General features: G+C 42.9%; 1 protein-coding gene across 4 annotated transcripts in view; it reads left to right on the plus strand.

Annotated features, from left to right (window-relative positions):
* The first annotated feature begins 8024 nt into the window (after positions 1 to 8024).
* Positions 8025 to 23854, plus strand: part of AMER3 (APC membrane recruitment protein 3) — a 116295-nt gene continuing 100465 nt past the window's right edge. For 2 of the 4 annotated variants that reach the window (XR_012787913.1, XM_075569477.1), the window contains exons 1-2: positions 8045 to 8160; positions 20836 to 21096. The gene's annotated coding sequence lies outside the window, so the exon portion shown is untranslated. Of the gene's footprint in view, positions 8161 to 20835; positions 21097 to 23854 lie in introns of all 4 variants that reach the window. The other 2 variants (XM_075569479.1, XM_075569478.1) reach the window with 2 other exon arrangements.

Genomic DNA, 23854 nt, shown 5'->3' on the forward strand with positions numbered 1-23854 from the left:
TCTCTCTCTCTCTCTCTCAGACCTCTCTCTCTCAGACCTCTCTCTCTCAGACCTCTCTCTCTCAGACATCTCTCTCTCTCAGACATCTCTCTCTCTCAGACCTCTCTCTCTCTCTCAGACCTCTCTCTCTCTCAAACCTCTCTCTCTCTCAGACCTTTCTCTCTCTCAGACCTTTCTCTCTCTCTCTCAGACCTTTCTCTCTCTCTCAGACCTCTCTCTCTCTCAAACCTCTCTCTCTCTCAGACCTCTCTCTCTCTCTCAGACCTCTCTCTCTCTCTCAGACCTCTCTCTCTCTCAGACCTCTCTCTCTCTCAGACCCTCTCTCTCACTCTCTCTCTCTCAGACCTCACTCTCTCTCTCTCAGACCTCTCACTCTCTCTCTCAGACTCACTCTCTCTCTCTCAGACCTCTCTCTCAGACCTCTCTCTCTCTCTCTCTCTCTCAGACCTCTCTCTCTCAGACCTCTCTCTCTCTCAGACCTCTCTCTCTCTCAGACCTCTCTCTCTCTCTCTCTCTCAGACCTCTCTCTCTCTCAGACCTCTCTCTCTCTCAGACCTCTTCTCTCTCTCTCAGACCTCTCTCTCTCAGACCTCTCTCTCTCTCAGACCTCTCTCTCTCTCTCAGACCTCTCTCTCTCTCTCAGACCTCTCTCTCTCTCTCAGACCTCTCTCTCTCTCAGACCTCTCTCTCTCTCAGACCTCTCTCTCTCTCTCAGACCTCTCTCTCTCTCTCAGACCTCTCTCTCTCTCTCTCTCTCAGACCTCTCTCTCTCTCTCTCAGACCTCTCTCTCTCTCTCTCAGATCTCTCTCTCTCTCTCTCTCTCTCTCTCAGACCTTCTCTCTCTCTCTCAGACCTCTCTCTCTCTCTCTCTCTCTCTCTCTCTCTCTCTCAGACCTTCTCTCTCTCTCAGACCACTCTCTCTCTCAGACCTTTCTCTCTCTCTCAGACCTCTCTCTCTCTCTCAGACCTTTCTCTCTCTCTCAGACCTCTCTCTCTCTCTCTCAGACCTTTCTCTCTCTCTCTCTCTCTCTCTCTCTCTCTCTCTCTCTCTCTCTCTCTCTCTCTCTCTCTCAGACCTTTCTCTCTCTCTCTCAGACCTCTCTCTCTCAAACCTCTCTCTCTCTCTTTCAGACCTCTCTCTCTCAGACCTCTCTCTCTCAGACCTCTCTCTCTCTCAGACCTCTCTCTCTCAGACCTCTCTCTCTCTCAGACCTCTCTCTCTCTCAGACCTCTCTCTCTCTCAGACCTCTCTCTCTCAGACCTCTCTCTCTCTCAGACCTCTCTCTCTCTCAGACCTCTCTCTCTCTCAGACCTCTCTCTCTCTCAGACCTCTCTCTCTCAAACCTCTCTCTCTCTCTTTCAGACCTCTCTCTCTCAGACCTCTCTCTCTCAGACCTCTCTCTCTCTCAGACCTCTCTCTCTCAGACCTCTCTCTCTCTCAGACCTCTCTCTCTCTCAGACCTCTCTCTCTCTCTCTCTCTCAGACCTCTCTCTCTCTCAGACCTCTCTCTCTCTCTCAGACCTCTCTCTCTCTCAGACCTCTCTCTCTCAACCTCTCTCTCTCTCTTTCAGACCTCTCTCTCTCTCAGACCTCTCTCTCTCTCAGACCTCTCTCTCTCAGACCTCTCTCTCTCTCAGACCTCTCTCTCTCTCTCTCAGACATCTCTATCTCTCTCTCTCTCTCTCTCTCTCTCTCTCTCTCTCTCTCTCTTAGACCTCTCTCTCTCTCTCAAACCTCTCTCTCTCTCTCTCTCTGACCTCTCTCTCTCTCTGACCTCTCTCTCTCTCTGACCTCTCTCTCTCAGACCTCTCTCTCTCTCAGACCTCTCTCTCTCTCAGACCTCTCTCTCTCTGACCTCTCTCCCTCTCTCAGACCTCTCTCTCTCAGACCTCTCTCTCTCTCTCTCTCAGACCTCTCTCTCTCTCTCTCAGACCTCTCTCTCTCTTTCTCAGACCTCTCTCTCTCTCTCTCTCTCAGACCTCTCTCTCTCTCTCTCTCTAAGACCTCTCTCTCTCTCTCTCTCTCTCTCAGACCTCTCTCTCTCAGACCTCACTCTCTCTAACATCACTCTCTCTGTCAGACACAGACAGACAGACATACACTCTCTCTCACAGACAGACATACACTCTCTCTCACAGACAGACAGACACTCTCTCTCACAGACAGACGGACACTCTCTCTCACAGACAGACGGACACTCTCTCTCAACGACAGACGGACACTCTCTCTCACAGACAGACGGACACTCTCTCTCATAGACAGACGGACACTCTCTCTCACATACAGACGGACACTCTCTCTCATAGACAGACGGACACTCTCTCTCACAGACAGACGGACACTCTCTCTCACAGACAGACGGACACTCTCTCTCACAGACAGACGGACACTCTCTCTCATAGACAGACGGACACTCTCTCTCACAGACAGACGGACACTCTCTCTCACAGACAGACGGACACTCTCCCTCTCAGACACCCACCACCCCCTGCAGCCCGTTTTTCACAACCCTGCAGCCTGTTTTTCACAAACACCCACCCACCCCCTGCAGCCCGTTTTTCACATCAGCAAGCATGCGGAGGGTCAGGCGCTGCCAGGGAGACCCGGCGCCGGCTTCAGAGGTTTTTTTTTTTTTTTTTTTTAAATAACTAGCAGCCCTTGTTTCCTGCTGCTGGTGGCCCTGATCGCGGCGCGCCTCTAGCCAAGCCGCAGCGCACCAGGGCGCCGCGGCGCACACTTTGGGAAACACTGCTGTAGCGGTTAATAACTGCTATGGTGATTAAGGGGTTAGGGGACATTACATTGGATGTTTTTATTCTTGTGTCTGTTTTGCAGAAGCGGACGGGGCAGGATGAAGATGAGGATGGCCTTCATCGTGGCAGCCGCACATGGGTGAGTGCTATATGTATTTAATGTCTTTATTGTTCTGTATGTATTTTAAATTGACAACTGCACTATTATCCATTTGTGGATTATAGTAATGTTGCCCATTACTGTATTGTATGTTGTGTATTGCTGCTATGTTTATTGGGGGCATTTTTCCCCAATAAACATGCTATTATGCGTTAACCCCTTCATTGCCTTAGCGGCTATCCGCTATGGTAATGAAGCAGCATGAATGTATTTTAATAATATTGTGCAGGAGCAGGGGGCACCCTGAGCTGAACCGCATTGATTTGTGGCTCAGAGACCCCCTGCTTCCCGAGTTACAGGCCCCGGTTTGGGGCATCGGTTAGTGTGGATGCCATGTTTATTGCGGGCACGTAGAATATGGGACGCTATAAACATGGCGGCGACACTGCCCACCCGATCACACATACCGGGGCCTGTAACTCGGGAAGCAGGGGGTCCCTGGTCCACAAAACAATGCGGTTCAGCTCGGGGGACCCCCTGCTCACTGTACAGTATTATTAAATAAATATTCATGCTGCTTCGCTACCACAGCAGATACCCGCAAAGGTAAGGAACGAGTCTTTATTGATATGTGTGTTTTATTCATAGTGTAGATGTGCAGAGGGTCTCCGGAGCTGAACCGCTTTGGTTTTAGGTCCGGGGACCCCCTGCTCCCCGAGATACAGGCCCCTTTAGGGGGTGCCGGTATCCCTCTGCTTTGTTTACATTCCGCTGTCACGTGATCGGGACCTTTAAATGCAGAGGGATACCGGCACCCCATAAAGGGGCCTGTATCTCGGGGAGCAGGGGGTCCCCAGACCTAAAACCAAAGCGGTTCAGCTCCGGAGAACCCCTGCACATGTACACTATGAATAAAAATCGTTTTAAAAATAATTTTTATTGTGCTGATGTTTGCGCCGAGAGAGCAGCGGATCTCTCTCTGCTGCAAACACAACTCGGCAGGGGACGGCTTCTCGGCAGTTTCTCGCCAGGCAGCCGTCTCGCCACCGGTTACACGCCATTTCATCAAATGGTGGTGGCTAATTTATTCGCCAGGGATTCGCCCCTTACAGCATACAGCCAGTTTAACACGTCATAAACATGCCTAATTGCTAAACTGCCTAATGCATTTTTCTGTCGCTTACTGCATGATGCCCTAAGTCGTGACATGTAAATGAATAAATACATGGAGTGAAACTTGAAACATGGATGAATATGATAAATAAAAATATATAAATATAACAACATAAAAACACATCAATACCCTGCACAATGCCGACAAACCATATAAATAAAATCCTAATTAAAAAAGGTCCTTTTCAGATAGAAATTAGAAAGGACTGAATAAAAAAAAGACAGGTTTGAGGGAAGGAGTGAGCATAAAAATTACTCACTCTAATATAGAAGGCAGGGGATATGATGAGGGCAGACTGGAATCAAATAGTTAATACTAAACGTGTTAGAAAATGACGACTATTATATATACTATATAGTGATAAGTGTGTGTCACAACCACTATATATATTTACGCCAATAAAAATCTTGGGGCCCAGGTCAAATTAAAGGAGCAGCCCCCCCTGATCCCCTTGTAATCCCCCCCCCCCATTAATCCCCACACCACACTGTGTATTGTGTGTTCCTTAGAGGTGAGAGAATGAGACATGGGGGGAGACAGAGGGGGAAGGGAGGAGAAGGGGAGGCGGAAAGAGAGAGGGGGGAAGAGAGAGAGAGATGGAGGGGAAAGAGAGGGAGATAGAGGGGGAAAGAGAGAGATAGAGGGGAGGAGGGGGAGAAGAGAGAGAGAGAGAGAGAGAGGGAAGAGAGAGATAAGGGGGAAAGAGAGAGGGGAAGATAGAGGGGGAAGAGAGAGTGGGGGAAAGAGAGAGTGGAGGATGAGGGGGGAAGAGGGAAAGACGGAGAGGGGGATGAAGAGGGAGAGGGAGGATGAGAGAGGGGGGGGGAGAGAAGAGGAGAAGAAGAGAAAGAGGGACAGAGATTGAAAGGGGGAGAGAGTGAAGGAAGAGAGAAAGGGGGGAGAGAGTGAGAAGGGGGAGAAAGAGAGATAGAGTGGTTTGAGAGAGAGGGGGAAGGACAGAGAGAGAGGGGAGGAGAGAGAGGGGGAGGAGAGAGGGAGGAGAGAGAGGGGGAGGAGAGAGAGGGGGAGGAGAGAAAGAGGGGGAAGGAAAGAGAGAAGGTGAGAGAGGGGGAAGGGTACAGAAAGGAGAGAGAGAGGGTGTGAAGGAGAGACAGAGAGAGGGGGAAGGAGAAAGAGACAGGGGGAGGAGAGAGGGAGGAGAGAGGGAGGAGAGAAAGAGGGGGAAGGAAATAGAGAGGTGAGAGAGGGGGAAGGGTACAGAGAGGAGAGAGAGAGGGTCTGAAGGAGAGACAGAGAGAGGGGGAAGGAGAAAGAGACAGGGGAAGGAGAAAGAAATAGGGGGAAGAGAGATGGGAAGAGAGAGGAGTGAGAGGGAGATGAGAAGAGAGAGGGGACAGGGATATTGGAAGAGAGAAGAGGAGAGTGAGTTGCTGTCCTGAAGAATTGAGGGATCCTGTTAAAACTTGTAGAAAAGGTGCCTGCCGAGCTGCCTGCTGAAAGGTGCCCACAGTGGTGCCTGTCAGGGGAACCTCCCTTCTACCATTCTACAGCAAGCTGCCTGGAAAGACACATCCACGGACACCTTCCAGCAGGCCACCTCTGCGGATCAGGCCAGCTTAGGTTTGCCGGAAGGAAAGTGAGGGAGAGAGGCAGTAGCTGGGTGTCGGCAACTTGCAGAGAGCCGCAAGTAGCAGTGGAAAGAGCCGTATGCGGCTAGAGAGCTGCAGGTTGCGGACCCCTGCACTAAGGCAACGAAGAGATTAAACCATTATACCCCGCTACCCACAATAAACCGGGCACTGGCAGTTAACCCCTTCATTGTTTTACGGTTACCGCTAAGGTAATTAAGCTGCCTGTAAATGTATTTTTATTGCATAGGATAGAAGTCGGGGGTCTCCGGAGCTGGTATGAATGTGTATCAGCTCCAGAGACATCTGGCTTCTATCTGTAGCAAGAAAATTACATTTTGTTTCCTACAGTATGTCCCACTCTCAAATTCCTTAGGTGATAAGCTCGCTATTTCAGAGCCCCGATGATATTCTCGAGGCTTCTAGGATAGCGTGATCTTATCGAAATGGCGCTTTTTTGATTTTTGAAGCTCCCGCTCGATGTGTTTGGCAAGGAGCAAGAACGCTCAGGAAAATGCACTCCCCCTACGAGTTTGTCAGGTTATCAAAGCTGTCTGAATAGCAAAATTGCCAAATCATACGGGAAGTGCCAAAAAAGCTCTATGAGTTTGTTATCGAAGCTACTAGAATAGGCTCCAATGTTACATTTTGTATTACAAAACTGATGTAGCTTTCGGGTTATAATTTTTAATGATGGATTATTCTGCCAGTGGTTTTTTTAATTTCCTATAATGGTTTAATCTTAATAAATACAATCTGCGGAATGGATTTAAATACAATCTGGCAGGGGGGTTATTTTAAAGCTATATATCTGAGCCATATAGGGGGATTTTAACTAATCAACATGGATTGAAGCTGGAACAATCTGCATACAATTTTTACCCCGCAGAAATAATTTTGAATGGTAACCCTGGGAAATTCTCGGAGACTAATTTGGACTGGTTCGCCCATCTCTACTCATAATATTATATATATATAGCTTCACCATATTAACAATAAAGATTTGTATACAATATACAGTATTTTGAGACCCCCTGAGGAAGTGAAGGCAGTTTCACGAAACGCGTAGGGTGGATGCAGTAGTCATCTTCGTGTTGACTTTGGTGCATATAACTACAAGGTGCAGCCACAGACAAGCTATATCAGTTACAGCAGCAGCAAACCTCTTTCGCAACTTGCACACGTGCAAGCGCGCGGCCACTATCAGAGGGACGGAGAACACTGAGAGAGGTCATTAGCCACATGAACATCGCTGACGCAAAAACCCGATTCAGAGGACTCCCCCCACTGCTGCTAGCCACGTGTATGTGAGGAGAGAGACGCGGCTGTGTGTAATGCAGGCGCCGGGTGGAAAATACTGAGGAGCATCCGTGTGCTGATATCTGGATAGAGACTAGCCTACAGGCCTGTTTCTCTCTTCTTTTTTGTAAGTAGGATTCCAATTTTACATCGATTGGCTGTTCCTTCTGTTGTCACCTTATGGTCATACATATTTTATTATATATTTTTTAATAAAACAGTTTGTGTCTATCACCTAGTGTGGTGTATTTACATGTTGTTAGTCTAGTTTGTCAGTTGTTGTACGTTTAGTGTACCCAACAATTATATGCTATGACTTGTGTCTTTTTTGCTTTTGTTTTTCATGGTATACAACTGCCCAAGATCACAGGAATATCAAGCTGGACATTGTTATATGACCACAGAAACACCTATCTGGACATTGATATATGGTCAGATTTTCATTGCTTGTTTTACAGGCGCCAGGTGTTATTTGTTACATGTACTGATGCAGTGGCCGTTATTCGAACACATCACAGCGCCGATTTTGAGTTCTCTGCTGTTCCCCATACAGCATGAACGCGGCCAATCGCCCCAGGCACCCGCGCTTATCGCGGATGTTTTGTTTAAATTTCATGGATTCTGTTTCTTTGTTTGCAATAAAATGGATGAATTGTAATGTGTACAGTACTGTGCTACTGTGTCAATTTCATGTTTTTAAAAGCCAGAACACTAAAATTTGTTTTTCTGCACTCGCCGCGCTCGCATCTTAGTGCGGGAAGGCTGGAATTCATCCCGCGGTTTCAAATCGGGATTACGAAGTACATGACGCGTGAAGTGTTTGAATAACGGCCGCTGCATCAGTATTTTGTAGTAATACAAATATGTTTGCAATGATAATTCAAAATTAAAATAAATACTGTTTAAGATTCAGCTTCAGTGAATATGTTTTGCTTGGTTTTGCATGATGTCATGTTTAGAAGTTTTTGTCCTTGCTAAAAAAACACACTGACTATAAATCAGATTGTAATATTCTTTCTGCAGAGCTTGTAACGTTACAAAGCCTGAGATCTGTATTGAAAATAAAAACTGGTGCTGGTGAGAAAGCATTAGATGGTAAAGGGGTGGGAATTGGAGCTCAGCAGCAGAAGCAGAGGTTTCCTTGGCGTCAAGTCTATGCATCGTCACCTCTAGAATAAACAGACTGAATTACAAAAAACATGAAATTATAAAACAAAGGGATCTGTCTCAGTGAAAGATAGTGGTGAGTAGATTTTTCTATTTGTTTTCTTCATTATCAAAGAAAGATTGTGCTATGACGTTATTGCTGAGATCTAACCAGAGGTTTCCAGTTAGACAGCATTTGCTGTGTCAAGGAAGAATAAGCATTTTAAATTTTCTAGTCAGTAATATATAAAAGGCATAACTGTTTTTATCCTATGCATCAATATATAATGGATGTATTTTTAAGGGAAAGAAACTGAATTACTGATGAATTTTACATTTATCTTGTTCCTTACAAAAATGTTCAATCATGCATACATTTTGGAATAATTATTTTGGGCACACATAAAAAAAAAACAATCAGCAACAAAGCTTCTCATAAAATGAGGATAATGCAGCACATTTCCATGTCACATTCCTGCATTTACTACGCAGTATCTCTCTCCTCTTCCCCTGACACTGAGCAGCAGTAATTACTGATACAGTTCAGATCACTAAGTAACCAGGCACAGATGTCAAGCTGGGAAGGAGCTAGCCTTTGTGCTGAAAATCTATTTGCATGTTCAACAGCTACGTTATGCCCTAGATTATCTTCCCTGTTGATTTAGTATAAAGCATCAATGAAAGGTGTGATACAAAATATTACAATCAAATATAATTGTATCTTGCTTTTCTCTAATCATATGTAATATTTCCAGGAAGGTAATTATTTTTCTTGTTGCTTGCATTTTGTTTTTGTTTCTTTTCTTTTTTTTCTTTTTTTTTCAAATGAAGTAATGGTTTCCTCCTCTCACTGTAATGTGACATACTGTAGTTGCATAGTAACATTGTAGATAAGGTTGGAAAAAAAAGACATACTGTATGTCCATCAAGTTTAACTTAAGGTACATTTAGACTACATACTTTATCCTAAAATCGTACTTTGAGTATATTGATTCAGAGGAAGGCAAACAAAACCCCCCAGTGAAATATCAGCTAATGATATCTCGTAAAAAATAAATTCCTTCCCGCCTCCAATAATTGACAATCAGATTAATCCCCTGATCAACATGCTTGCCATGTTTACTTATTGGGTATGCCCCTGTATACCTTTCCTTTCTAAAAAAAAAGATGTTCATGTTTGTAAATATCTATTGTGTCTGCCACCACAGTCTCCATGGGTATTACATTCCACATTTAACCTGCCCTTACTGTAAAGAACCCTTTCCTTTCTTAAAATCAAATTTCCTCTAACCTAAAGGAGTGACCCTGTGTCATTTGTACTGCCCTGGGGATGAACAGTTCCTTTGAAAACTCCATCCCAGGATATATTTGTATATAGTTATCATATCCATTCGGAGGGTGAAGACTTCTAAAAGTAAGATAAATATTCAATGCATGTAACTGTATTTTGTAAGGTTTTTTTATTGTATTATTTCTTTTTATGTTTTTGATTGCCCAATGATTGCTAATGTATTCATCTGTGCCGCTTTAGGGTATAGATACTTGTTTTCATTACATTTTAGGATTGGTTAGCGGATTTATTTATTGAATTGTTTTGTTGGTTAGGTATTTTATTTAATTGTATTCTAGTACAGTATTTTGGGATAACATCATTTTTATTCTTTTGCGGTTTTGGTGTTAGAATCGTTTTATTGATGTATAGTTGACGCTTTTTAGTTCTTTTATTCTTGTGATGTTTAGGTGCTTCTTTATTTATTTAATTGTTATGTATTGTTGTGCTTGATGATTTTTTTATAGGTTGGCCATTGACTGCTATAGTGGCTTATCATGCCCATATTATATGGGTATGATGTACCACTGTGACAATCTATGATTAGAGGGTGGGGATACTTGTGTCACGGTGGGTGGTTAGACCTCCCGGGTGGGTAGCAGGGGAGGGTAGGTTAACCCCTTAATTACTATAGTGGTTATTAATCACTAAAGTGAATAAGGGGTTAGGGGCCATTAGATTGTATTTTTTCATGTACTCTTACTGACAATGGAGGACATGGACCTTGGGTATAGTGATGAGGACACCTTTCCTCATGGCAGGGGTAAGTAGAAGTTTTATTTAGTTTAGTTATGCTGGCTGGCTAATGTTTGATTTTAGAATGGGCAAATTAGCTATTATCCATATCTGGATAATAGTAATTTTGCCCATTGCTGTACTGTATATGTTGGGGGGGGGGGAGGTTGTGGGTAGTAGGGTTGTTGTGTTTATTTTTGTTTCTTGTCGGTAGAAGGATTAGGTGAAGCAGATAGTTGCCCTAAGGGTGGGACTCTAGGCCTACTGGGGAAGTAGCGGGACCTCTTCATTTACCGGTAACCTCTTCATTTACCATAGTGGTTCCCACCGCGATGGTGGTGAAGGGGTTAACTTCTAACTCAACCTTCCAAGCAGGCCTAACCACCCAACCTGGGGCTACTACCCCCTTTATCAATCCCCTATGCCCCCCAATAAAGGGCTATTGAAGTTGAATCCCTTCATTACTTTAGTGGCTAGCCGCTAAGGTAATGAAGCTGTTTTAAGAACAATTTTAATACTAGTGTACGTGTGCAGGGGGTCTCTGGAGCAGAATTGCATTGATTTCTGGTCCAGGGACACCTGGCTTCCAGAGATACGGGTCCTGTTATGGGGTGCCGTTATCTCCTATGCATTTAAATTTCTTGCGTCATGTGACTGGGACATTTAAATGAAAAGGTGATACCGGCACCCCATAACGAGGCCTGTATCTCGAGAAGCAGGAGGTTCCGGACCTGAAATCAATGTGGTTCTGCTCCAAAGACACCCTGCTCACGTACACTACCGACACACTTTATTGAAGTGTGGTCGGTACCGCAAGCCGGGAAATCTCCCGGCTTGCTAGTGGCCGCCCCTCGGCGTGCCGCGCGTCATAGACGCGCGGTCACGCGTCATCGGGAGCGTGCGCCCCCTGCACGCGTGTCCAGGGGCTCCCCGAGGGAGCCCTGGTGTCCCGCGATCGCGGGACAGCGGCAGGGGGTTCCGGGGGACCCGGCGGACCCGGCAGCGGTAGGGAGAGCGCCCCGATCGGAGGGCGCTCTTCCGCTGCTTCGGCGCGCGCCCGTCACACTCGGGCGCGCGCCAGGCTACTGCTGCGGCACAGAACGGGCAAATGCTCGAATAAACTGTGCCGCAGCAGTACACTAGTATTAAAATAGTTATTTAAACCCTGCGGTCGCTGGCGAGATATGCGCAGGGAGAGCAAGCTCTCTCTGTGCAGCTCTCTATGCAGCTGGGCCAGATCGCTGCAGGTTCACAGGTGAGACCTTTTAAGAGTGACGAACATCACATTGCTGCTCCTCGCTAGTTTTGGTCATTTTGCTATTGCATGTGTTCAGAGTCCTTCTGAATACCATGATAAGTATACTGACAAAACTGGCAGCATAACTAATAAAATAGACTTTTTGGACATTACCATCCTAAAAGATGCAATAGGTAAAATAGAGACTACTATCTTTAGGAAAAGCACAGCAACAAATAGCCTGCTCAGAGCAGAGAGCCAACACCCACGACATGTCATAAATGCGATTCCTATAGGGCAATATCTAAGGGTCCGGCGTAACTGCTCGACGCTTGCAGAATACAAGGAACAGGCCAATTCACTTACAAATAGATTCCTGGAGAGGGGACACTCGAAAGGCAGTTTAGTAAAAGCTTATAATCGGGCCATACATACACCACGGACACAACTTTTAGCAACCACTAACCAGAGGAATGGAGGAGATGGATTTAAACCCATACGATTTGTTGGAACTTTTAGTGACCAATGGGGCTCAATATACCGCATTCTTAATAAACATTGACATATCCTTCTAGATGACGATGACATAAAGGAGGTGTTGCCAACACACCCCAAACTCACTAGTAGGAGGAGTCGGAACCTAAAAGACATCCTAGTGAGAAGCCACTTTAAGTCTAAACAAAAGGGTACCTGGTTAGATCCAAAACCAGTAGGATCATATGCCTGCGGAAGGTGTAAAGCCTGCAAGTATGTGCCAAAGACCATTGAATTTTCAGATTCAAGTAAAACAAGAACATTCAAAATCAAACAGTACATTAACTGTACTACTGAGGGGGTTATTTACCTGATCATTTGCTCCTGCGGGAAATTGTATGTAGGGAAAACATTCAGACACTTCAAAACCAGAATACTTGAACATCTGGGATCAAAACGGAATGCGAAAGATACTCCACTGGCACGGCATGTATTGACTGAACACAATGGAAATAGTGATAAACTAGTATTCATTGGTATTCAGCATATCCCATGGGGCCAACGCAAGGGCGACTGGAATAGGATCCTTCTGCAAACAGAATGCAGATGGATATATACATTAAAAACACTCAGCCCTGTAGGTCTGAATGAGGGCTACATATACACCTCCTTCATATAAAATACATACACAACACACAGTATGCTGCGATAAGATGTAAGCTATGGATATATAATCGGATCGGGAATTATCCCCATATCTGTCCGTATTGACCCTTTGGGCGGACATTAATAAAACTAGTAACACTCCTACACAATTATTACCACACTTATGGAATGTTGAGTGGCTTACACGAGTTTATGTCAAATATCTAGTGGGAGGGCTTTAGTGGGATACAGCTTAAAATTTAGAAGTTCGTTTTGACCCTCGGGGCGGACAACTTAGGTTAGAACACTCCTACATAGCAATTACATTAGACTGCACTACTGGATTATTCCCTCACGATTTCTTAAGACCATTTTGCTAATCACAGTATCATATGAAGGAGGTGAATGTGAGACTGATTTATGACATTGCCCTATACCCTGCACACTGCCTAAACTACTTCCATACAAATTGGGCACCCTAATATAAATGTCTTAGAGTGGGAAGGATATGTATATAACAGGACAGCTGTATAAGTACCAAGCAGTATAACTACTTATACGATTTAGACATTCTCTTTGTAATTGGTACAATGATATGCATGTAGAAGCATTAAACAGCTACTACTATATATAGGTTGGAAGCAAAACCCACACACTTAAAAACCACAATCACAAACTCCATATTATACTTTATTGAAGTTCAGCTGTAGATGCCTATGGCTTTAATAAACAATTGCAGACACTTTCTGCAATCAATTAGCAGCATATATATAGATAGAGCGCTGCTCCATACTGGCACCTCCCATCCTTGAGAAAGCGCAGGTCCCCCTACGCGCGAAACGTACGTCGGAATGACGTCATCACGCTGACGTCTTGAAGGAGGCAGGAATCCGGTGAGACCAGTCCGTGCATCGGGCTGCAGCGGGGTTACAATATACAGGCTCGTTTGTATTTAGTGTGTATGTGATCGGGTTATACTGAAGTGTGTGGGAGGTTACACCTACAGAGTGTATTATTGTGTGGATTTTTATGCGCAACCGCTTCGCTATACTAACGGCTGGAGGGGTGTAACATACACTGGTGCTGGAGACCCTGCGAACACTACGTAGATTACTGCGGTATGCAGTTGTATTGTTTATCAGCGCCACTAATACTATACACTTGCTCCACACACACTTATACACTCAATATCATAAGTGGGCATAATCCATTATCACTGATCACATAGGACGATACCCTAAGCCTAATGATTAGAGCCGCCCCGCTGCCTAAGCGGTCAGTCTATGTACAATCCATAATTGTGTCATAACAGCTGCGAGTACTATTGGAGATACTAAGCCACGGTGGCGTTTAAGTATTGTTTTCTACCTGTGCTGCCACGTTGTGCATTTATCCTATGCACACCTACACAATATGGTTGCATAGCTATTCATTCCAATTATAGCCAATGAATGGTGGCAATTTATATATACCTATATGGTAGATAGATGGTGAATTATTCTGACCGCTACAATTGAGACTGTTTCCCGGATCCAGATTTTAATTGGTTTTAGTTAGTTTAGAGCATGCGCCGTTTATGTTGTGAGTTTTGCTGATATTTAATAAAATTTTGTTATTTTGGCTATGGCATTTTAGTGGCAATTGTCCTCACTCAATGCAGTGAGCAATTGCTTCCCTGTAAAGGTTGACTGAACCATCATTGTAGATAGGTATTGATACCGTATATACTATCCCTGGCCTAGTGTGCACTCAATGAGGATCTTTTGAGTGGGTCTCTAAACCCACTTTTATATGTTTGTAGCATAACAGGCCAAGCAAGATTTTTTTTGAAGGCTACTAAAATAGGTCCCTTAGACAACGGCCATGATGAACGCTGGAGAGGGTGCAAGCATTAATTCGCTTCCCCGCCGCCTGCAGCAGGAGAGATGTGTCCTGAATGTAGAGGAAATGGGGAGGCATGTTGGGGGGCACAGCCGTGACGTCACGGAGCTGGTTCGCCCTCATTGGGCGACCTGCTCACATGACCCGGCCGCCACCTGGCCGCCACACCAGAAAAAAGATTTTTCTGTTTCCTTCTGAGTTGCGAGCGCTGGCGCCTCTGCTCCTGTGCGCGTACACGCACTCTATAGACAGCCTCATAAAGGCACATCTATGTGATCACGCCGCACACACCCTCCTGCGCACAATTGCTATCACCATGACCGCAGCCTCAGTCTCTTTGGAGTCAGATACCAACAAAAAATGATTTTATATATTTTCTTTAGTTGTAGTACTGTACAAATAGACATTTTTGAGGCTACATCTCAAATGTTTTCCCAGTATTCTCTAGTGATTTCCATATTTAGATGTTTTTCCCATTTAGACATCTAATCGTGGTCTTATATAACTCCCTCCTGGATCAATTCTTGGTACACACGAGATAAGACCCTTTTGATATTTCCTATTTCTACAGAGACTTTCAAAAATCGCAGAGGGTGGAAAGACGGAACTGGGCTGTGTACCCTGAATAAAAGGTCTAATTTATACTGTAGATACTGTGACATAGTCCAAAGATGTTAGGCAGCTTTCTGCCCCATTTTAGGTCAGAAAGTGCAGGAATAGTTAAAAATGATCCGTTCCACATCTTCCCATTAACTCAGGCAGCTGGATGGAAAATCCAGACCACAGATTACAATGGCTCTAGTTCTCCCTCACCTGCTCTTCTAATCACATGCACAGGTACTTAGAGCAGAGAGGTTTTGCATTTCACTCTCTCTCCTTAGAGCCTGGAGGCTGGGGGTATCGCTGCTCCCCTGTTTCCAGTTTCGGGGTTGACGGCCCCTCCAAGTATCACAGTCCCAGAGGATTTGCCGGACACCTGGGTCCGAGTACCCACCACAAAACAGATAAGCCAAACAAAGATGTATTACTGTTTGTAATGGACTATGCTGTATCTAGTGACCCTAATTGAGAGGGCATTGTTTTAAACTGGGGGAACCAGGTTAGTTGGCCCAGCAGCAGTTAGAGGCTGATTCTATGTGTAGTTAGATCCCTGAAAGGGATAGGATTTTGTTTATATCATTTGGTTTCTTTTTTACTTGAAATAACAATGTGGGAAATACTGTAACACTGAAATGTGTGAACTGCTGAATGAAAGTATCTGAGTACCTCTAACCTTCACATGTTAAAGCTGCAGTACATTACTTGGATGAAAATAAAGCAGGCAGAAGCCTGAGTTAAGCAGCTTAATACTTTGCATGATCCTGTTTTTGTATTAAATAACCCTAGAAGACTGTGTCGGGAAGAACCCAGACAGGCGTCGGCACTACAAAAGAGGGGCGTTTGTCACAATACCTATAAAACTATTCTTTGTGAAGGGCATACTTTATACTTAGATCTTCAAAGGAAAGTAAATTACCCTCGAATATAACATGATCTAAGTCAATAATGTTCCTACTTCTACACTGATCCAGCTGTTTTGAGTTAATCCGGATTTTGCATCAGGATTTATATAAAATTGGCCTCCATCTTGATGGGTTTTGAAGTAAACTGTAGACCAAATCTCTTTTTAGATAGATACCATACATTCATGGTGAATCTATTCACTTCAGAATGCTGTTGGAACATTATTTTATTAAATGTATCCCTTTCTAGCCACAATAATCCTGGAAGGGAAACTGGTTCCGTCACCTACGCCTCAATATCTACCCTACAATATTGCTTGATATTTGAGTGCCAGCAGGTTAGTTGTTTGCACACAATATAGTATTTCTTTATATCTGAAACTACTAGACCTCCTCTTGTTTTTGAGGACAACATGACAGATCTACAGTAGGAGTCCTAGACTTTTTCTTCCCCCAAATAATATGGAATATATTATTCTGTATGTCTTTGAAATATTTAAAGGGAATTGCTATTGGTAAAGTCTGGAAATGGTAAAATAATCTGGGTAAAATATTCATATTTACTGAAGTGATTTGTCCTTGACAGGAAATCTGATATTTATTCCATTCTATTAGACCTTTATTAATCTTGCAGAAAAGATCTGGAATTTTTAGTTTAAATAGGTCTTGCTACTTTATAGTTGAAATTTAATTGGATTAGTTTCACCTCATGTTCTGGAAGCGAAAGGTTCATGGCTTTCTTTTTATCGCAGTTCGTTTTATACCATGACATACCTCTAAACTCCTTAAGAACCACTTGCAGATTAGGGAGAGATGTCAGAGGGTTCCTAATGGTTAAAATAATATCATCCGCAAAAAGTGATAACTTATATGTTTCCTTCCCTATTGGAATACCCTGTATATTAGCCTTTCTTCTAATAGCCCTTGCTAAGGGACTATAGATAAAGTGAACAGAAGGGGGGAAAGTGGGCAACCCTGTCTTGCTCCATTCGATATTTTGATTCTATTCATGTTACCGCCTGGAATCTTAAGGAAAGCAGAAGGACAGTCATAAAGAGCTTGAATTCCTTAGAAATATAGGCCTGAGAATCCAAACCACTCAAGTGTTTTATATATAAAAGGCCAACTGATTCTATTGAAGGCCTTTCCTGCATCTAGACTCAATAAAATAGCCTTATGCTTACTTGAGTTTACATGGTTTATAATATTTATAATCTTCCTTGTATTGTCAGAGGCCTGCCTTTCTCCAATAAAACCTACTCGATCAATATGTATAAGTTTTGGTAAGATAGGGTTCAGTCTGTTAGCCAGAATTTTGCTATGTATTTTTAGATCCTAATTTATAAATGAAATTGGCCTATACCTTCCACAGTTTAAAGGATCCCTGCCCTCCATGTGTATAATGGCTATGTTCGCACTGCCATATATTCTGGGATTTGCTTACCCTCTAAAAAAGAATTAAAAAGGGTTAAAAGATATGGAGATAATATTTTTATATATTTCTTATTAAATAAATTTGAGAAGCCATCTGGTCCAGGGGCTTTGTTAGGTTTCTCAATTCTTTAATTACAGCCATCAGCTCTAAATTTGTAATTTTTGTATTTAATGTTTTGCTGTCTTCCTCCGAGAGTTTAGGCAGACCACATGATCTCAGAAATTCCTCTATTTTCTGGTCTAGATCGTTATTTTGGCCCAATTGTTCCTTAAGATTATACAGTTCAGAGTAAAATATAGAATTATTTCGCTATCTGATTGGTATTGTACCTGTTTTAAGTTAAAAGCATTCATTTGGGTTCTCATCTGAATCACCTCTTAATTTGCTGGCCAAAATATGATCTGCCTTTTTCCCTTTATCAAAATATAGCTGTTTTGTCCATAATAGTTTCTGCTCTATATCTTCTAGCTGAAATAGCCTCAGATTTTCATGTGCTTTTAGTAGTCATTTATATATTTTTTTGTGTGACTTTTTAAGTTTTCTCTCTAGCATTAACATTTTCTCCTCTAAGATCTTGAGATAATTTTTGTTTTCTTTTTGTGAGAAGCTATTGAAATAAGTGAGCATCTAATGGTAGCTTTATAGGCTTCCTATAGTGTGGAACATGATTCCACTGAGCTTACATTCTGTATAAAAAAATATTGCAGGTTCAAGGGATATAGACATGCTTACTGATAATAGCTGTTTTTCAGTCATCTCCAGTGAAGTGACTTTTCCCTGTTATTTTTATGGAATATATGTGGTCCATTGTATATATGTTTAATAAAAGATTTTAGATATTAGTATTAGTGAGTGGCTATATAGGGATTATACCCTAGGATTGAATACTTCCCATTCCTCAATTGGTCATAGTGAGTGCACATAGGTTTCTTTTGGTTTCTCTGTCAACCCCCTCCTTCTTGACATTTTCTATTCCCGTATGCACCCGATTGATATGTAAAGTAACCTATACAATAGGAAAGCGGTAGTATCTCTATTTATTTATAAAGTGGTGTGAAAAAGAAAGTACACCCTCTTTGAATTCTATGTTTTTTACATATCAGGACATAATAACAATACCTTGTTCCTTAGCGGGTCTTAAAATTAGGTAAATACAACCTCAGATGAACAACAACAGATGACATATTACACAGTGTCATGATTTATTTAACACAAATAAAGCCAAAATGGAGAAGCTGTGTGTGAAAAACAAAGTACACCCTTACTGCTTACATAGAAATTCAGATGCTAAGTAGCAGACAGGTGCTGCTAATCAAATGCCCTTGATTAATTGATCATCAGCAAGTGTGACCACCTTTATAAAAGCCGAAGTTTTAGCAGTTTGCTGGTCTGGAGCATTCAGGTGTGTGTTAACACAATGCCAAGGAGGAAAGACACCAGCAATGATCTTAGAGAAGCAATTGTTGGTGCCCATCAATCTGGGAAGGGTTTTAAGGCCATTTCCCAACAATTTAAAGTCCATCATTCTACAGTGAGAAAGATTTTTCAAAAGTGGAAAACATTCAAGACAATTGTCATTTTTCCCAGGAGTGGACGTCCCAGCAAATTCACCCCAATGTCAGACCGTGCAATGCTCAGAGAAATTGTAAAAAAACCCAAGAGTTACATCTCAGACTCTAAAGGCCTCAGTTAACATGTTAAATGTCAAAGTTTATGAAAGTAGAATTAGAAAAAGACTGAACAAATATGGTTTGTTTGGAAGGGTTGCCTTCCAAACAAAGACAGCCTCTTCTCTCTAAAAAGAACATGGCAGCACGGCTTAGGTTTGCAAAGTTGCATCTGAACAAACCACAAGACTTCTGGAACAATGTCCTTTGGACAGACGAGACCAAAGTGGAGATGTTTGGCCATAATGCACAGCGCCAGGTTTGGCGAAAACCAAACACAGCATATCAGCACAAACACCTCATACCAACTGTCAAGCACGGTGGTGGAGGGGTGATGATTTGGCTTGTTTTGGAGCCACACCTGGGAACCTTGCAGTCATTGAGTCGACCATGAACTCCTCAGTATACCAAAGTATTGTAGTCAAATGTGCGGCCATCTGTCTGACAGCTAAAGCTTGGTCGAAATTGGGTCATGTAACAGGACAATGATCCCAAGCACACAAGCAAATCTACAACAGAATGGCTGAAAAAGAAAAGAATCAAGGTGTTGCAATGGCCCATTCAAAGTCCAGACCTCAACCCGATTGAAATGCTGTGGATGGACCTTAAGAGAGCTGTGCATAAACAAATGCCCACAAACCTCAATGAACTGAAGTAATGTTGTAAAGAAGAGTGGGCCAAAATTCCTCCACAATGATGTGAGAGACTGATAAAGTCATACAGAAAACGATTACTTCAAGTTATTGCTGCTAAAGGTGGTTCTACAAGCTACTGTATTGAATCATAAGGTGTACTTAGTTTTTCACACATGGCTTCTCCATTTTGGCTTTATTTTTGTTAAATAAATCATGACACGGTGTAATATGTCATGTGTTGTTGTTAATCTAAGGTTGTATTTACCTAATTTTAAGACCTGCTAAGGAACAGATGATTGTTATTATGTCTTGATATGTAAAACCATAGACTTCAAAGAGGGTGTACTTTCTTGTTCACACCACTGTATTTTTCCAATTAATTTCTGCCATGCTTGACAGTGGTGGCCGCCTTTAACCGCCTGCGGCCGCTTCCCCGCGATTTTTTAAATTGCGGGCAGATGCGGCATGTTTTCGGCCGTTTTGGGCGCCGCGGGCGCTTTCAATGTTTAGCGCCATTAGCGCTGTCTGGTGAATGCGGCTGACGAGCGGCAAAGTCCGTAAAAAACGGAAAACATCCCTCAATTTTTTCGGGGATGTAGGAGGATAAAAGGGGCTGCAACAGTACATACCAACTATAAAATATTGTAGAGAAAGATAGAGAGGTGTTTTTTTCCACAAGCCTTTAGAAAACATAGGGAGGATTGAGGTTTAATGTGAATAAAGAGAAGGCTGTACAGTTGCAGAGGCAGTAATTGAAACAAATTACGGCGCCGTTTTCATGTGCGCTGCTCCACACGGCATGAATGCCGCCAATCACCCCAAGCACATGTGTTTATCGCGGTTGCTTTATTTGAACTTCATGGATTTTGTGCAATTAAATGCAATGAAATGAATGAATTGTAATGTGTACAGTACTGTGCTACTGTGTCAATTTCAGGTGTTTAAAAGCCAGAATACTAAAATGCCATTTTGTGCACTCGCGTCTTAAGGCAGTACGGTTGGAAGAAATCCCGCGCCATGACATGGGTATTCTGAGGTATACACCGCGTGATTTGTTAAAATAATGGCCGCGGCATCTGTATATAGTGAACAATTTTAGATGCGGTATGAAAAATTGTATATTTGTTAATTTCAGATGTAAATCTATTTCACTTTGTGAATAGAAATAGATTTCTGTCTGAAATCTATAGGCTTTAAATATCATGTCAACATATTCCTTTTTTGTTTCCAGATGAAACCTCCAAGGAGGAGAAACGCGTAGTGTATCTAGTGTATCCAGCGTTCAGCCAAAACTGAAGGGGAGGTTCCAGATCTCGCAACCTGCCTACCCTGAGCTGCCTTCAGAATTTCCAATGGGAGCCGCAACACGGAAGTGAGGAAGGCGAGAGACGCAAGTGCTCCAGTGTACCGAGTGAATAGAGCAGAGAGCACGCTCTGCGACCTCCGCCGCTGATGCTGATTTTTTTTTTTTTTTATAACTTGTATTTTATTGGTGTGTAAATACATGATATACATGAAAAACATAACCAATACATGGTGAACAGGGTAGCATATATTACATAATGATGTAGGTATAACATATTTAATGAGCCCACGCAGATTTTCGAGCCCTACTCCGCCGCGTAGGTAAAGATCTTATTTAGGTGATATGTATCCATGATAAAATAATATTTGTTACAAACAAGGAAAAATAAATAAATAATAATAAATAAAAAATAATATATAAAAAAAAAAAAAAAAAAAAGGGGGAGGAGGTAGGTTAGAGGGGGGTGGAAGGAGGAAAGGGAGCGTATAGGGTGAGGATGTAGTGGTTTCAGGAGTCTACTAAGATGGCTCATGAACTATAGAACCTCGTAGAAGATCGTGTGGCAGTATAAGTAGTTAATAATGAGTGGGAATGGTGATCCAGCTGTAAACTTAGTTTCCACTCCACCCAAGGAGAACGCATCTATTACTATTATAGCCAAATTGTGTCACGCTCTACCCCTGGGATGTCTGTCTGAGCTAGCCATGGGGCAAAAACTTTTAAGTAGTTGTCACCAGTATCATTAACTAGGCTTGTTAGCTTTTCCATCTGGCTGATATACCAAATACGGTTCCGAATCTTTGGGATAATTGGAATTTCGGGGCGTTTCCATAATGCTGCGATCTCGCACCGCGTGGCGATTGCAAAGTGTGCAATTAGTTTGTTGTTGGATTTTGATAGGCCCTTTAGAGGTCTGTTTAGGAGAAACAACCACGGGTCCGGGGGGATTGTGAGATCGAATATTCTCTGGTTCCAATTTCTGATCTTTTCCCATATCAGGGATATCCGCGGGCAGGACCACAGCATATGTAACAGGTCAGCTGTTCCTCCACATTGTTTAGGGCACAATGGAGAGGACCCTGGTATGAACTTAGATAATTTGAGTGGGGTGAGGTACCATCTCATGAGGACTTTATATGCGTTCTCCTTCAGTGTGGTGCACATCGAGCTTTTTGCAGCTCCTAAAAATATAGTATTCCATTCCTCGTCCTCTAAGGACTCCCCAAGGTCTCTCTCCCATTGGGTACGAAATGAGGGCATTTGTTGTTATGAAGTTGCAGGCTCGACTACCTCTCCGTATATTGTAGATATGAGTCCCTTTGTGTCGGTTTCTGCCCGACAGTGCTTTTCGAAATTCGTCAATGGGGGGTAAGGGGCGAATTTATTATAAAATGCTCTGATCTGAAGGAATTTGTAGAATTCAGCATGGGGAATATCATTTTCTGATCTGAGTTGGTCAAATGATTTAATTTTTAGATCGAAGCCCTCCAGATCTTTGAGTCTATCATATCCTTTGTGTCTCCAGATTGAGTGATTATGACCAATAACACCCGGCGCAAATTTAGGATTGTTCCAAATAGGTGTCATCAGCGAGTTTGCTGATGTGAGTGAGTTTTTCAGTCTTGATATTTCCCAGACAGATAAAGAGTTAGTCGTTGAGGTGAGTGGGAACAAAGTGTCTTTTCTTGACGATTTAGGTAGCCAAATCAAATTATTAAGCTCTAATGGGTTGCAAGCAGCAGTTTCTAGCTCTACCCATCTTTTTAATTTAGGGTCGGAATGCCATTGAATGATCTGGCTTAATTGAGCTGCTTTAAAATATGACAACAGGCAGGGTACCGCTAAGCCCCCTGCTAAAGTAGGTCTCTTCATGTTTAATTTATTTACTCTCGGTTTTTTACCTCCCCAGATAAAGTTGGATATTTCAGACTGAAGTGAGAGTATATCCTTCAGTTTGAGTGGCACAGGCAATGTCTGGAAGAGGTATAGGATACGTGGAAGTAAATTCATCTTCACGCTGTGTATCCTTCCTATCCAAGAAATCTTCTTGGAGGACCATCTGATTAGGTCTTGTTTTAGAGTCCGAATTAGTTTGGGATAATTTGCTTTATAGATGTTTTTTGCATCTTTGGTGATATGAATCCCCAAATATTTGAGTGAATTCTTTTGCCAGTTAAAATTAAAATTCAATTTCAGTAGTTTCTCTATATGTCCGGGGAGATTGATATTCAGAGCCTCAGACTTGGATTGGTTTATCTTAAACCCAGAGACCTTAGAGCATTTATCTAAAAGGTCAAATAGATTAGGTAATGATGTGAGGGGTTTTGAGATGATTAATAGGATATCATCTGCATACAGAGCCGCTTTGTGTGATTGGGAGTATGCGTTTAACCCTGAGATATCCGGATTTTCTCGAATACGTGCCGCCAGAGGTTCAATACATAGGGCAAACAGGAGGGGAGATAATGGGCACCCCTGTCTCGTGCCAGTTTGGATAGGGAAAGGGTCTGAGTGGAAGCCCTGATGTATGACTCTGGCAGATGGGCCTGAGTACAGCGACATAATCGCTCCACTAACCCTATTTCCGAAGCCAAATGCCATGAGCGTCTCTCGTAGATATGGCCAGTCTATCCTATCAAAAGCTTTTTCTGCATCCAGACTTAATAACATGCTTTTTGTGTTATTTTTGTTTGCCAATTCTAACAGATCAATGAATCGTCGGGTGTTATCCGCTGTCTGCCTCCCCTTAACAAACCCAACTTGATCTGGATGTATTAGTCTGGGTAGGATTAGACTCAATCTATTGGCCAAAAGTTTGGCATATATTTTTATATCTGTATTGATTAGAGAAATTGGTCTATAGCTTTTATAATTGAGCGGATCCTTGCCAGGTTTATGTATTAGTGATATAGACGCCCGTAGCATGTCCTCGGGAATAGGGGCT

The sequence above is a fragment of the Ascaphus truei genome, chromosome 14 (assembly GCF_040206685.1).
Source record: "Ascaphus truei isolate aAscTru1 chromosome 14, aAscTru1.hap1, whole genome shotgun sequence".
NCBI lineage: Eukaryota > Metazoa > Chordata > Amphibia > Anura > Ascaphidae > Ascaphus > Ascaphus truei.